We start from the raw sequence: 14,867 nt of genomic DNA on the forward strand, positions 1-14,867 counted from the left end.
TTAGAAATGTAGCATGAATAAGAAATGAAGTTTGTTAAATGACTGATATTCTAAGTCCAATATTCATCGCCACTATATAACCTCCCAATCCTGAGTAATATAGTCTTTCATGGAGCAAATCTATGTAAAAAGTTGTTCAGCTTGAGCTTTTTCAAGAATGGTTGTTATTTGGAAAGAAAAAAAGCATTCTAGGCTAGGATATGCAATTTGACCTAAAGCAGAGGTGTGAGGTCCAATTGAGTGTAAGTGGACAAATGTATAGAAAGCATTAAAAAACATTAGACAGGGAGGTACCCAGGTGGCTCAGTGGTTGAGCATCCACCTTTGGCTCAGGTCATGTTCCTGGGGTCCTGGGATTGAGTCCCCACATAGAGCCTACTTCTCCCTCTGCCTATGTCTCTGCCTCTCTCTGTGTATCTCTCATGAATAAATAAATAAAATGTTAAAAAAAAAAAAAGAAAAGAACACATTACACAGTATGGTTAGCTATAGTGTATGAGACCAGATCTCATAGTCTTTGAACCCAATGCATTATGTAAAGTGCTTCAACCGCAATAAACAAACTATTTGAGCTAGCCTCAGACAAGTAGAGGAAAGTACTAAAATGATATGGAGGAGTTTAAAGTAACTCAAATGGACAAATACTTCCAAGGACAGAAAAGGTTGAGAATGAGATCAGGGAAAGCTGGTTGGAGTACTTTCTCTGACCATCTCACCTCTAATTCCTTTGGCATGTCTTTTTCATTCTCCTCTCTCACTCACTCTGCAGACTCACTTTCTCATCTTCTATTTACATGTTGTAGTTTCAGACACAGACTGGTCATTTCTACGTTGCAACGTCACATCCCAGGAAAGATGACCTTTGGGTGCTGTATAAATCAGATGTCCCCCACTGACCCAATCAGCTATAGCCAGAAAGGAGGATTGTATCATACATACAATCATACATACATACAGGGATGCTGGGAGCTCATTCTATGAATCAAGAGTCTCCAGAAGGGTCATGGCCTAATGGGTTGGCCTTGCTGCCTACTTGCTTACTGCAGAATGTAGGTGAATTAACATATGATATACTATGTAACAATGAAAAGGCAAATAATGTGATGAAAGCAGACTAGATCAAGATCAACATAGATCAGAGACACAATAGATAAAGAAGCATGTAACCTAGTAAAATTAATTGTCATCTTAAAATAAAAATGCAGGAAAATTCAATTATATCAACAATAATGATCGCTTCTTGTTTGAAATTATAGAACCTGAATACTGTGTGAACAACCTCTTTCTTATTCAGTTTGAGGCATATGTAACATGAAAAAAGTATTTTTTAATGGATCCAATCAAGCAAGTTTCTCAAATTTTAAAGATAAATACACACAGACCTCATAACGTTAGTAAATGAAACATTGATGCCTTCTATCTGGTCAATAATGGGAATCTCCCCTATCTTTAAACATTTAAGTCAGAAGAGTTTTCTGTTTAACTTTTCAAGCTATGAATAATATATTTTCTCATATATTTTTTCATTCAGAATTTATATCCCCTTCTGATTCAATCCTACAAGAAATGATAGTTTGATGAGGTAGAAAGGGCCTGATTGTTAGAATACCTGCTCTGAAATCATAATTCCACCTCTCTTGGATTGGAGTCCTTGAACAAAGGATTTAAACAATCTGAGTCTTTCTCGCCTCACACAGGTATTGATTTTTAAACATAATTAACAAACAGGATTTTGAGCAACACTAGAAAGCATCATTCTGTCCAGGCTGGACACCAAAGACAGGAGGTTGGCACATGTATGTCTTCCCTGCTCTCATGCCATCTTGTGAAGCAATGTAATTAGCTGAGCAGCACTGATCCCACCATGAGATTGGGCTCCAAGAAAAGGATCTTGCCTTCTGCCGCTACTCCCTTCCTGTGGTGCTTTGCACTGTGGAGGATGGGAACATAGTCTGAGCATAGACACCAGACTCTGAATTCGGGTACAGCTGTTCTGGGATGCTGAATACTAGCAGCTCTGCACAAAGCCACCTTGTGGGAAGTTTATCTTTTCATAAAGCCAACCCTTAATTATTTACTGATCTATGTTTCCTGTTCCCAGTAGTGTGTATTACTACCCGCCAACAAATAGAAAGGCACATGTGATCTAGGTAGTCTTTGCTGCCATCACTTGATAATAGGTTTAGCACTCATGTTTTCAAATAAATATATGTTATTCTATAAAAACCAAACCTACATTAGTGTAAGCATGACTCCAATTGGCACAACTTCTACTGGCATCTCTTATCACATGGTCATACCAATGTCGGTGTCCTGCATCAAACTCTTAAACCCTAGGGTGAAGATACTTTGCCTTTTTCCCTTTTGTGTTTCCTGGATCTTTAACAGTGTCTGGAATCAGAATAAAACAGAATATAGTAGATGTTCAATACATATTTTGGACAAAGAACACACAAACTATTTCCTTATAAAACTAACATGCAAAAGAAAGGAATGAAGGGAGGAAGAAAAGCAAAAATTTGAAAAGTAAGATGTAAATGAGTAATGAGATCTTTATAAAGTTCCACCTGACCTAGGGAGTGTTGTTTCTTTGTTTTTGTTTTGTTTTGTTTTTTCAAAAGGAATAGGAGGACTCATTAAGCAATATGATGTGCCCTTTCTCTGTAGCCCAAATGTTTTTGCCCTTCTTAGCTAATATGTATAATCAGAAGGGGTACGATTCTTTGGATTTCTTGTATTTGATATTCACACAGCTCTTTAAAGCATTATGTCTTTCACCACATTTGGGAACATTTCAGCTAATTTTTCTTTGAATAAGTTTCAAGTTCCATTTTCTCCCCTGTTTGGGGGACTTTAATGACACAAATGTTAGCTCAAGTCCCTGAGACACTGTTCATTTTTTTTTTGTCCATTTTGTCTTTATTGATCAGATAATGTAAATTCTATTGATCTTTATTCAAGTTCACTGACCATCTCTGTCATTTCTGCTCTACTACTGAGCCCATCAAGCAAGTTTTTTCCAGTTCTACTAATCTCTATCTGGTGTGTTTTCTTTTTTTTAATGACTTCTATTTTTATACAAAGATTTTATTCTTTTTTCATTTATTTCAATAGAATGTATAATTGTTTGTTGAACCATACAGTGATGGCTGCTTTAAAATCTTTGTCAGATAATTGCAATATATCATTCATCTTGGTGTTGGCGCATGTTGTCTTTTCTCACTTATGATTTTCCTGGTTCTTGATATGATGAGTAATTTTTTAATGTATCCTGGATATTTTCGATATTATACTAGGACACTCTGGATCCTATTTAATCTTCTTTTAGCAGTCAGTATGCCTGTTAAAGTGTAGTGAGAGGGCCAGGTAGGCGTTGTTTTCTGCTTCCCTATGCCCTACTTCCTACACCACCCTGCAAAAGTGGAGCCTTATTCCTATTACCTCTTTGTAGATGTATGGAGTAGAAGTTCATCTCCCACTTTGGCCTGGCTGGCAACATTAGCATCCCAACATTGCCTCTCATGGGAGTATAAACTCAGCTCCAAGCTGGACCTTCCACTGATATCAAAAGAGGAGAGAGCATGCTAACTAGCCCTGCTTCCTAGCAGCTCACTCTGACTTGTTAGATTCCATGTGTGGATGGAGACTGTCTCCCTACCTGGTCTTGCTTTTGAGACAAGAGATGGGATGGGATGTCGAGGGGAGGTGAAGGGTGACTGGAGTGTAGACTAGCTCGTTGCTTTGCACTGCCTCATTCAGCCTCATGACAACCATGTGGGTGTGGTGGTTCAGCTCACCAGTAAATCTCATTGACAGGAGCTGGACTGAAGAGGATTGAAATACACTGGCACTGAACCACCCTAACCCCCAGAAGTCCCCTGCACCTGCCTACCTTGCACCATCTCTTTAAGTTTTGTTGCTGTCTGCTGAGAGTGGAGGCTCAGCTCCATAGAGGGCCCTGCTGCCAACTGCCCTGTCAGAGGGAACCTGCTTTATGGGAGAAGGAAGGAATGGAAGAGCATTCCCCATTCAGCTTTATTGAAACCACAGCAGGAGTGTGTGCTAGTTTTCCTGTTGGGTCACATTTTCCCGTATTCTTTGGCTAAAAGAAAAGCCTTTCTTGGAGCTTTTTGGTCTGTGCCTATTGGTAATTCCAAGTTGGAAGGTTCTACCAGTTAGTCCCAATCTGGGAATATATGAGAGGCAATCAGAACACCTACGGGACCCACAGACCTGTAACTGCCCAAGCCCTTAGGTTCCTAAGCAGTCCATTTCTTTCCACCTTTCAGAGTTTTTTTAAAGTTTATTTGTTCTCTTATGTTCAGGGTTTTTTGGTTGACCTTTAATTTGGTCAGAACCAGAAGTTTGGGGTATGATACTTTGATTCAGACAATTGAGATATTCCCTAGAATCTCAGGCAAGAGTCAACCCAACCAGAAATCTCCCTAGGCAAAAATACTTTGAAGAAATGAATGAATGAATATCGTATATTCTAAAAATTGTAGCCATTGCCATGTGATTTGAAGAGAAGGTCCAGCTGTCATCTATTTTCTTTCTTTCTTTCTTTCTTTTTTTTAGATTTTACTTATTTATTCATGAAAGACACAGAGAGAGGCAGAGACACAGGCAGAGGGAGAAGCAGGCTCCCTGCAGGGAGCCTCAGGTGGGACTCAATCCCAGAACTCCAGGATCAGGCCCTGAGCGGAAGACAGATGCTCAACCGCTGAGCCATCCAGGAGTTTCTGTCATCCATTTTCATATGATTTAATATAACCACGCTTTATTTTCACTCTAACACAAAAAAGAGACATTTTACTCAAACAATTAGACAAATTAACATAAAAACACTCTATTTGTGTATATTTCAAGATTTTAAAGAATAAATACTTCATTTTTTTAAAAGATTTTTATTTATTTATTCATGAGTGACAATGAGAGAGAGAGAGAAAGGCAGAGGGAGAAACAGGCTCCATGCAGGTAGCCCCACGCGGGACTCAATCCCAAGTCTCCAGGATCATGCCCTGGGCTAAAGGTCGTGCTAAACCACTGAGCCACCTGGGCTGCCCTACATACTTCATTTTTAATCTAAGCCTGAGCTTATCTTCAAATCTGATTTTTAGATCTTTTTACTTTAACTTTTGTAAAGCTCATTTTTGTTTTTATTAGAAAAGTAGCACATGCTTATTATGGAAAACCTCAAAATATAAGAAGTTTAAAGGAGAAACTAAAAATACCTTTAATTTTACTAACTTAATATTTTGGAGTATTTCTTTCCAGTCTTTTTGTGTATGTATCTATTTAGATGCATTAATTGGATTCATATGGTACATACAACTTTAAATCCTCCTTTTTTTTTTTTTTATCTAACACTTTCTTGACCATTTTCTTATGATACTAAAATTATTGGGAAAGGTATTTTAATGGCAATGGAGTTTCCCATCTTAGAGATCAGTCTGGATTTCTTTGGATAATCCTCTTTTGTTGAATATTTAGATTGTTTATTTTTTGCTGCTATAAATTGAGCTGCAAAGTATAATTTTTTAAATAAATGTTCATCTTTATAGAATTGTGATTATTTCCTTAGGACAGATTTGTTGCCTTCAATCTTTATTTTGAAGAGCAAATCCATCCCATAAGATTAATAATAGTATTTTGGTCTATTCAGTAAAGGTGGAGAAATAGTTAAGATCCTAGTTTTGGACTTTTCAATATGGTATAAAAATATACACAGTACTCAACACACACACACACACAAAATATCTGATTTTAAAAAATGAATAGAGGATCTGAATAGACATTTTTCCAAAGAAGACATTCAGATGGCCAACAAACACATGAAAAGATGCTCAACATGAATGCCTGGATGACTCAGTCAGTTAAGTGTCTACCTTGGGCTCAGGTCATGATTGATCCTGGGATTGAGCCCTGTGTGGGGCTCTCTGCTCAATGGGGAGTCTGCTTCTCTCTTTCCCTCTGCACCCCCCACTCCTGCTCATGTTCTCTCTCTCAAAAATAAATAAATAAAATCTTTTTTTAAATATATAATAGAATCTTAAAAAGAAAAAAAGATGCTCAACATCACTAATCATCAGGGAAATGCAAATAAAAAAAAAACAGTAAAACAGTCACCTTACCCCAGTCTGAATGGTTAATATGAAAAAGAAATAACAAGTGGTTAGGACACAGAGAAAAAAAGGAACTCTTGTACACTGTCAGTAATGCAAAGTGGTGCAGCCACTGTGAAAAATAGTATGGAGGTTTCTCAAAACATGAAAAATAGAACTACCATATGATCCAGTAATCCCACTACTGGATACGAATACACTGATTCAAAAGGACATATGCACCCCTATGTTTATTGCAACATTACTTAAAATAACCAAGATAAGAAAGCAATCTAAGTGTCCATCAATAGCTTAATGGATAAGGAAAATGGAATATTAGTCTTACAAAAGGATGACACCTTGCCATTTGCAACAACATGGATGGGCCTAGAGGGTATTCTCCTAAGTGAAATAAGTCAGACAGAGAAAGGATAGATACCATATGATTTCATTTATATGTAGTATCTCAAAAACAAAACAAGAACAGACAAAAAAGCAGAAACAGACTCTTAAATACAGAGAACAAACTGGCAGGTGCCAGAGGTGGGGAGTAGAAGGATGGGCTAAATGGGTGAAGAACAGTGGAAGGTACAAGCTTCTCGTTATGCAATGAACAAGTCACAGGGATGAAAGTTACAGCATGGGGAATATGGTCTACGGTACTGTGATAGTATTGTATGGTGACAGATTGCAGTTATCCTTGTGGTGAGCATGATATAAGGTATAGAGATGTTGAATCACTATGTTGTACACTTGAAACTAATGTAACATTGTATATCAACTGTACTTCAATTTTTAAAAATGTACACAATATGCGGATATGTCTATGGAAAATGAGAGCTCCATGTTTCTAATATGTATTTACATTTTTGTTATTAGATGCTTTAATAGAGTTTGTGATATTTTCAATGGTCTCCTTAATTATACTGAGTTAGCGATGAGTGGTTCTTACATGACACTGATTTTCCCAGTGAAGTGTGAAGATTGCATTCTACTTTGAAATACTAAACGTATCTTTAAAATATACCTGAACACAACGTGCTTTTTAGGTCTTTATGGTATTATGAGAAAAATGTATTAATTTTTCTTGAATGTTGTTTAGGAAAAACATTGTTAAACACACAGTTTGAGAATAACCGCAGGTATGTAAATCAGTGGGAATTTTAGAGACCTTTGGCTTAACAGAATCATACAAATTTTAAAATAAGTAATATCTGTTTATCATTATAAAGCACATAATTAACCTTCAGTAGAAAAGGATACAAGGAATATCACCAAAGATGAAAAACAAATTGAGTTCAGATAATTTGCAGATGAAAGGAAGCTGGTTATAGGTAAAGTCCTTCATTTCCTGAAACACTCAACAGGAGAAAAAATATTCACATAAAAGAGTTTAAAGATTAAATTGCCTTAAATTGCTTTTTCTTCTTTAGAAAATAGACACAGTCTGGTTCTTTGTAGCAATGGATCGCTTCTGTAATTGACATGATAAATAAACGGAGCTGGGCAAAACCCGAGGTGGTTTGGAGTTTGAGCTGGGAGTATTGCATTTATACATTCCAAGTTTCCTTTCTTAACTTGTGACTCTGGGGCTGAAATAATGATCTCTTTTTTTCCCTTTAAAATAAATCTTTCCTTGCTTCTAACTATCAGGGGAATATTATGAAAACATTCAGAACTAACATTACAGAACTAACATAGCTAAAAACCGTGCATCAGCATTGTGAAAAGGCCTATAATTCCAGAGAGAGAAAACTCCAAACATTATCAGCAGTGCAGGGCTCTTTCCTGTTGAATCTGAGAAACAGTAAGTTTGGGATTCTTGCCACTCACTTAGAAAAAATAAAGTGACAGAAGAAGAAGAAGAAGAAGAAGAAGAAGAAGAAGAAGAAGAAGAAGAAGAAGAAGAAGAAGGAGAAGAAGAAGGAGAAGAAGAAGGAGAAGAAGAAGGAGAAGAAAGAAGGAGAAGAAAGAAGGAGAAGAAAGAAGGAAAGAAGAAAGAAAGAAAGAAAGAAAGAAAGAAAGAAAGAAAGAAAGAAAGAAAGAAAGAAAGAGGGATCCCTGGGTGGCGCAGCGGTTTAGCGCCTGCCTTTGGCCCAGGGTGCGATCCTGGAGACCTGGAATTGAATCCCACGTCGGGCTCCCGGTGCATGGAGCCTGCTTCTCCCTCTGCCTGTGTCTCTGCCTCTCTCTCTCTCTCTGATGTGACTATCATAAATACATAAAAATTTAAAAAACAAAAAAAGAAAGAAAGAAAGAAAGAAAGAAAGAAAAGAAAAGAAAAGAAAGAAAAGAAAAGAAAAGAAAAAAAGAAAAGAAAAAAGAAAAGAAAAGGAAAGAAAAAAGAAAAAAGAAAAGAAAGAAAGAAGCTAAGGGATCCCTGGGTAGCTCAGCATGGAGCCTGCTTCTCCTGCCTGTGTCTCTGCCTCTCTCTCTCTCTCTCTGTGTGTGTGTCTCTCTCATGAATAAATAAATAAAATCTTGAAAGAAAAAAGGGAGCCACAAAGAGAAAACTTTGTGTTCACCTGCATGCCTTGTGACCCAGGAGCCCGTCATCCACTCAGGATGAGTGCTGATGGAAGGAAGGGGTGCAGAGAACTTGGACAGACACAGGGACAGGACAAAAACTTCAAGCTTCTGGGCTATTGCTTCCCCCTGCATGCTGCTTTGCTCATCCAGAGAAGAATATAAATGGCAGACACCACTTTTACTCAATTAAGTCTTCCTTGTCGGTTTGGGACTGAACAGGGAACCTTAAGCGGCTCACGTTAAAAAAAAGCAGATGTTGGGATCCCTGGGTGGCGCAGCGGTTTGGCGCCTGCCTTTGGCCCAGGGCATGATCCTGGAGACCCGGGATCGAATCCCACATCGGGCTCCCGGTGCATGGAGCCTGCTTCTCCCTCTGCCTGTGTCTCTGCCTCTCTCTCTCTCTGTGACTATCATGAATAAATAAATAAAATCTTTAACAAAAAAAAAAAAAAAAAAAAAGCAGATGTCCTCAGAGTAACTGCCCCTGACCCAACACACAGATGAACCACATGCTCACCACCTCATCCTGACTTCTCTGGTTCCTTTTGGTATTTAGTTACTTTTGCTCTAATTTCAAAGTCCATTATGCCTATCTCTGTTACAGAGAGACACACACTTGCATAAAGTGTGTGTGTGTGTGTGTGTGTGTGTGTGTGTGTGTGTGTAAGGCGAGGGGTAATGTTTTAGTGTTAAAGTCTTGATTACGAATTCCTTGAAAGTACCCCTGAATCCCTAAAACCTTACAAAGTACCTAGCTGGTAGTAGGCATTTGACAATAATTAATATTTATTGAGCAAGTACTGACTCTCAGGAATTACACTAAATAATCTTATATGGATAATAAACAGATTTAAAGGAATGGAGGAAATTGTCCAGGGTTACCATCTAGTGGGGGCAAGTCTAGCCCTAGGAGTTAGGCTTCTGACAAGCAGTAATGCCTCACTCATTTGTTAGATGAATATGGGAAGCTCCCTTTCTCTCGCCTCACTGTGATAACTGTGACTATAAACAGCAATATTTTAATATAAGAAACTGAAAAATCTATCTTTTCACTACCATCAAAACACTATTTAGCACTTACATATACTGAGATTGCCACAGAAATGGTTCCTGCCTTCCAGGAAGAGAGAATCTAAGGCAATCACATTGTGGGAGGCACAGATACATAAAAGACATACAGCCTGAAGAAAAACAGCATTACCCTATACATTAATGGACCATAAAATACTACTTAGGGGGCCTCACTTTTCAATTTACACTTAAAACTACAGCAGGAACATGTGATATATGCATCAGTATATATATGTGTATGTGTATACATGTGCACTTCTGCATATACATACGTACTTCTGTACACACACACCCTTTTGTAATTATATATACCTCTGACATACATGCATATGCACAAAGCACGCACACACATGCGTATACACACACGGCACAGAGAATCATTACTGAGGAGTGTCCCTAGGCAAGAATCTACCTCTCTATTTCTCTGTTGTCTCCTCCATAAAATGGGTTGTTGTGAGGATTAAAGGAGATAAAGCATAAAAAGTGCTTTGAATGCAGTCTGTACCCTGTCGGTCATTCTGCAGGTGATCATAGCAGAAGGCACTATCACTCTGAGGTTAACATAAGCATGTCAGGAAGCCGAATCCCCAAGCAGAGCTCTCATGGACAGACTGTCCATCCACCTTCTGAACCACTCAGGACCACTCTGAGCACATCAGGCCTTGCATTCATATTGGTCCTCTTCCACCAGCAGTCCAGGCAGTCCATCATCACCTGAATTCTCACTCCTATTTGGCCATACCACCCCTAATCTGACTCAATTCCATCTTTTCTCTCCGAATCCTTTCCCTGGACCTTCTGGAACAATCTTTTACAATCAGAGTGTGGCCTCAGCTCCATTTCTGAAAAATTCCTCAACTCTATGCCTATGCCAAATGTGTGTCTCTTGAGGACCCCAGATCCCTTTTCAAATGGAGGCTGCTGTTTCTTTTCCCTCTTCTGCAGTACCTCCTTAGGGTCAGAAGGTAGGTTAGATACTCACCTTATCCACACTGCTGCTTCCAGCCATTTCCCCTTCATCCTCTTTCACACTAAGTTTAACTTATCCATCAGGCTTACTGGGCACAGTAGACACAGACCCTGTGCTACTTTTAGGGGTCTAGGAAAATATTTCAATTTCATTTAAAATTAGAAGAAGAAAATGAATATAATCTAACCCTAATTGCATTCATCTTTTACTAAAGCGATTATAAAATATACCCTTTAGTATTTTTTTATGAAGGAAGGGGCTAATATGCCTAGGGTCCAGATAAGTCATAACTTAGCCCTGATTTAAACCCCTAGCTTTTTCCAAGTTTCTGCTCTCAAGGTCTGTCATTTCTACTCTCCTGCTAATCCATCTAAGGACCAGGGTTCTGTCCTTCTAAACTGAGGATCTGAGCTCCAGTCTACACCACTTTCCTCTCCATCCAAATTCCAATATCCAGAGTTGACCTAAGTATACACTGAGGCAGTAAGGCGAGAGGCTGTACTTCTAGATCAGCCTTCCCACCGGACTGGAGATAGTATATGGGTATTTTGGTGGGTATGTGAGGGTGAAGACTAAGGAAAGGGACAGAGCCAAGGACAGGGCTTGGGGAGGGATTGAATCAGCAAGCAGAGGGCCTTGGCAGGCTTGGTGAAAACTGCGAATAGCAATTGAGGCTGAGGACAATACTGCCAACCATTCTGGGTCTTCCAGCAATCCTTCTCTCCCTCTTTGTAGCCTCAGCCTCTCTCATTTACATAGCAGGGCTGGGTGAGCCAAAGGTGGGATGGCAGGTGGGGATGCTCATGTCCGGGTGCTGGAAATATCTCCTAGTGCCCCAGGCCTCATTCTGTAGACCACACGCCATCAGCCTCTGAGTGCCCCTGTCCTGAAAGCCGGCACTGAGTTTCAAGGTGCTTCAGAGCATCCTGTGCGTCCTGTCCTGTAGGGAAAGCAAATGCTCATCACAATGGAGGAAGAAAAAAATCCTGAATCCTTATTTCCCCTGAAGCTTGCTAAGTTCTTGAAGTGCAAAAGAAGAGAGAGAAGGGCTCCATGTGTGTGCAGAGGGCTCTTCACGCTGTAAAAACCAGCCTGAGAGTGGCAGGCCGCGCTCATTAGGCAAGCGCAGGAGAAAGCCTCTTCTTCAAAAGGCAGGAGGCAAGGTAGCAGCTGACGGGGCAGATGTGTTTGTTTTAGCCTGGGCTGGGTCCTGGGACTGCTCTGTGGGGAAGGGCGATTGCCTGGGGTCAGAGAATGACCCTGCCCCAGGCATCTTTCTCTACTTCCCTTTTTCTCTCTTTGTTAAAAATACAGATTTACATCAGGAAACAGCCCAGCTTCATAATGATGGAGACTACCTCTGTGCAGATATAATCTCTGATTGATGGGGTGTGAGGAAGGAAGGAAAAGACCAGAGAGAGTTTATGAATTCGCTCTAAGATTCACATCACGTCAGGGGCCCTGCCAGTCTCCATAGGCATAAAACCGGGAGAGACAGAGATCAGCACTGTGTGTTGTTGTTTTGCTTGCTCCCCCTTTTCTCCACATCTGCATTTACTCACTTAACAACCTAAGAACTTGCACAATGGAGCCTCACCATTCCTTCCTTCTTTCATAAAAGAAAACAGAAATGGAGAGTCTCCTTTGTTTTAATCACTACACTTCTCCGGGAACTTGAGCAAAACTGAACATCCTGGTTCAATTTTATGGAAAGTTTTACCTAAATTTCTTCCACTGGGATGCCCCAAGGTTATTTTGTCTACTATTTGTCTCAGTATTTAAAAGCTTAGAGTATTAATAGGACAGGGATTTGCAAATGCTCACCGTCACTTACCTAGAAGGAATTACTCAAAAGATAATCAATTTAACATCAATAGTTTTTTTTTTTTCCTTTGGAATGCCAATATCTGACTGGCTCTGTTCTGGGGCCTTTGGTAAGTATAAGATAATAAAGGTCATATTCCAGGTTGGTCAGTGTGGGGTGAAGAAACAAACAAAACACATGAAAAAATAGCAAACAAAAAGCATACTAATTAAAAAAGTATACCAATAGGCAATAGCATCTACCTTACACATTCTAGGTTTTCCACACAGGTAGAAATAAAGCTTACATTTTCTGTTTGGTAACACTGACCTGTAAATACATTATGCTCTTTCATCATGCTGGTCACCTCATTCATATAATGTGCAAATCATCTAGTTTGAATGAAATGTTAAAGGGTGAGATCTTTTTTCCTTTATGATGAAGATGACTTGTGAGGTTAATCACAATAAAAAATGACAAACCCCTGAAAGATTCTAAGTCACAACAGAACTTTTAACATCAGTGTAAGAAAAGCTTGTGTTTTAACAGAGTGCCTTCTACAGGAAAGGGGAATCCATAGTGTCTGTGTCTTTCACGGAAAATAATCCTCAAATCAGCTGGGAATGTGAGCACTAAAATGCATATCATCAAATGTTCGAGTGGTACTAAATAACCTCATGCTTTAAGTATCAGTAAAGACAAAATAGCATATTAGATAGTTTTACCTTCAGAATTTTTCCTTCTCTTTCTTCATACAAATTTTAATTGTTTTAATTTAATTATAAGTAATTGAATCCAATAAGAAGCTTTTTAAACTTTTGTTAAGAGATTACTGTGTAGAGAAAAGTCAGCTCTCTCATAGAGGGTCTCACAGCAATGTGTTCAAACAATAGATGCAAAAACTGCAGGAGGAGACTCCAGCTGTGGAATGGGAAAAGGGATGGCAAATAGACTTGACATTAGACCTCAGGTTGAAGAGAAAATAATAATTTCAGTGAACCTACAAGTTGTCTATTAAATTCTGGATTTCATTCCAATTTCAGGGCTCTTTGGAGGCACTTGGAACCTGAGATTGGTCGTTGTCAAAGACAAAAACCAAACAAGGAAGGATATTACTTTTATTCAGGCTATTACCATAGGGAGAACACCCCAGATAGGTAGATCAGAGTCTTAGCAGGATGGTTTCATCTTAGACTTCATAGGGTGAAGGAAACAAGTTATAAGTGGGATGGTTTTACAGTGGGGATTGTATCTATAATCAGAGGGATTCTCAGTCACTTAAACAGGAAATATTTCTCTGTGTGTGTAGCTAATTTTTGGACAACAGACAATTCAGTTAAGCATTTATGAGACAAAGAATGGAAATTTGGAGGGTCTGTGTCTGGTCCTATAATAAATAAAAAGAGGTCCATTAGTAAATTTTATCTAATTCATAGGAAGAAGGGTGGTTCTTTGGAGTAAACCATTTTCCTTGATCACAAAGAATAGGTCTTTTTGTTTTGTTTTGTTTTGTTTTGTTTTGTTTTGTTTTGTTTTTAACCATCTCTATTTTCCAGGAACACTGGGCTCAAATAAAGTTCACCATTGCCATTCTCAATCTTGCCACAAAGACTATTCTTGATAGCTATTGATGTGAGTATGCAAATCAAGGCAAAAAGTTTTTTCCAAATGTTTCCAATGTATAATGTTCTCTTCCAGGCCCTGGTTCCTCCTACCACTCACTCTCTTTCATTGATTTTCCTTTTTGTTATGTGTTGAATTATATCCTCTTAAAATTCCTCTGTTAGTAAATGTGACTTTATTTGGAAATAGATTCATTGCAGATGTAAATTAGTTAAGATGAGCTCATATCAATATGAGTGGGGTCCCTATAAAAAAGGAAAATTGGAACACCTACATGCATTTGGGAAGAAAGCCATGTGATGGTGAAGGCAGAGAGGCTTCTACAAATGAAAGAACACAAAAGACTAGCAAACCACCAGAAGCCAGAAGAGAGACTTGAACCAGATTATCTCTTATTGCCTGCAGAAAAAAATCAATCTTGCCGATGCCTTGATCTTAGACTTCTAGCCCTCTGGAAGTATGAGACAATAAATTTCTGATATCTTTGTCATTCAGTTTATGGTACTTTGTTATGGGTGCCCTGGCAAAGTAGTATACTCCCTTCCCACTGTGTTCTGTGCTGCTTTCAATTCATCCCCCAAGAAACCCAGGCTATTTCCTCTGCCTGGAACACTTTTCTTCCTTTCTTCCCATATATACTTCTCCCGAGTCACCTGGCCAACTCCTACTCATCCCTCAGATCTCTGCTTCTTCCTTTCTTCCTCTACAAACTCTTTCTTGTCTTACCTGCACCCTCAAAATGTAAAGAACCATTCTGATGTGTTCC

The 14,867-nt window shown here is 38.9% G+C and overlaps 1 long non-coding RNA gene across 7 annotated transcripts in view; it reads left to right on the forward strand.

The window, feature by feature from the left end:
- The window catches only part of LOC144315678 (uncharacterized), a 127,196-nt gene that overhangs the window by 104,791 nt on the left and 7,538 nt on the right, over positions 1-14,867 (forward strand). For all 7 annotated transcript variants that reach the window (XR_013381450.1, XR_013381453.1, XR_013381449.1 and 4 more), the window contains one exon: positions 14,035-14,110. This is a non-coding gene — a long non-coding RNA (uncharacterized LOC144315678). The remainder of the gene's footprint in view (positions 1-14,034; positions 14,111-14,867) is intronic.

This window comes from Canis aureus, chromosome 6, assembly GCF_053574225.1.
Source record: "Canis aureus isolate CA01 chromosome 6, VMU_Caureus_v.1.0, whole genome shotgun sequence".
In the NCBI taxonomy this organism is placed as follows: Eukaryota; Metazoa; Chordata; class Mammalia; order Carnivora; family Canidae; genus Canis; species Canis aureus.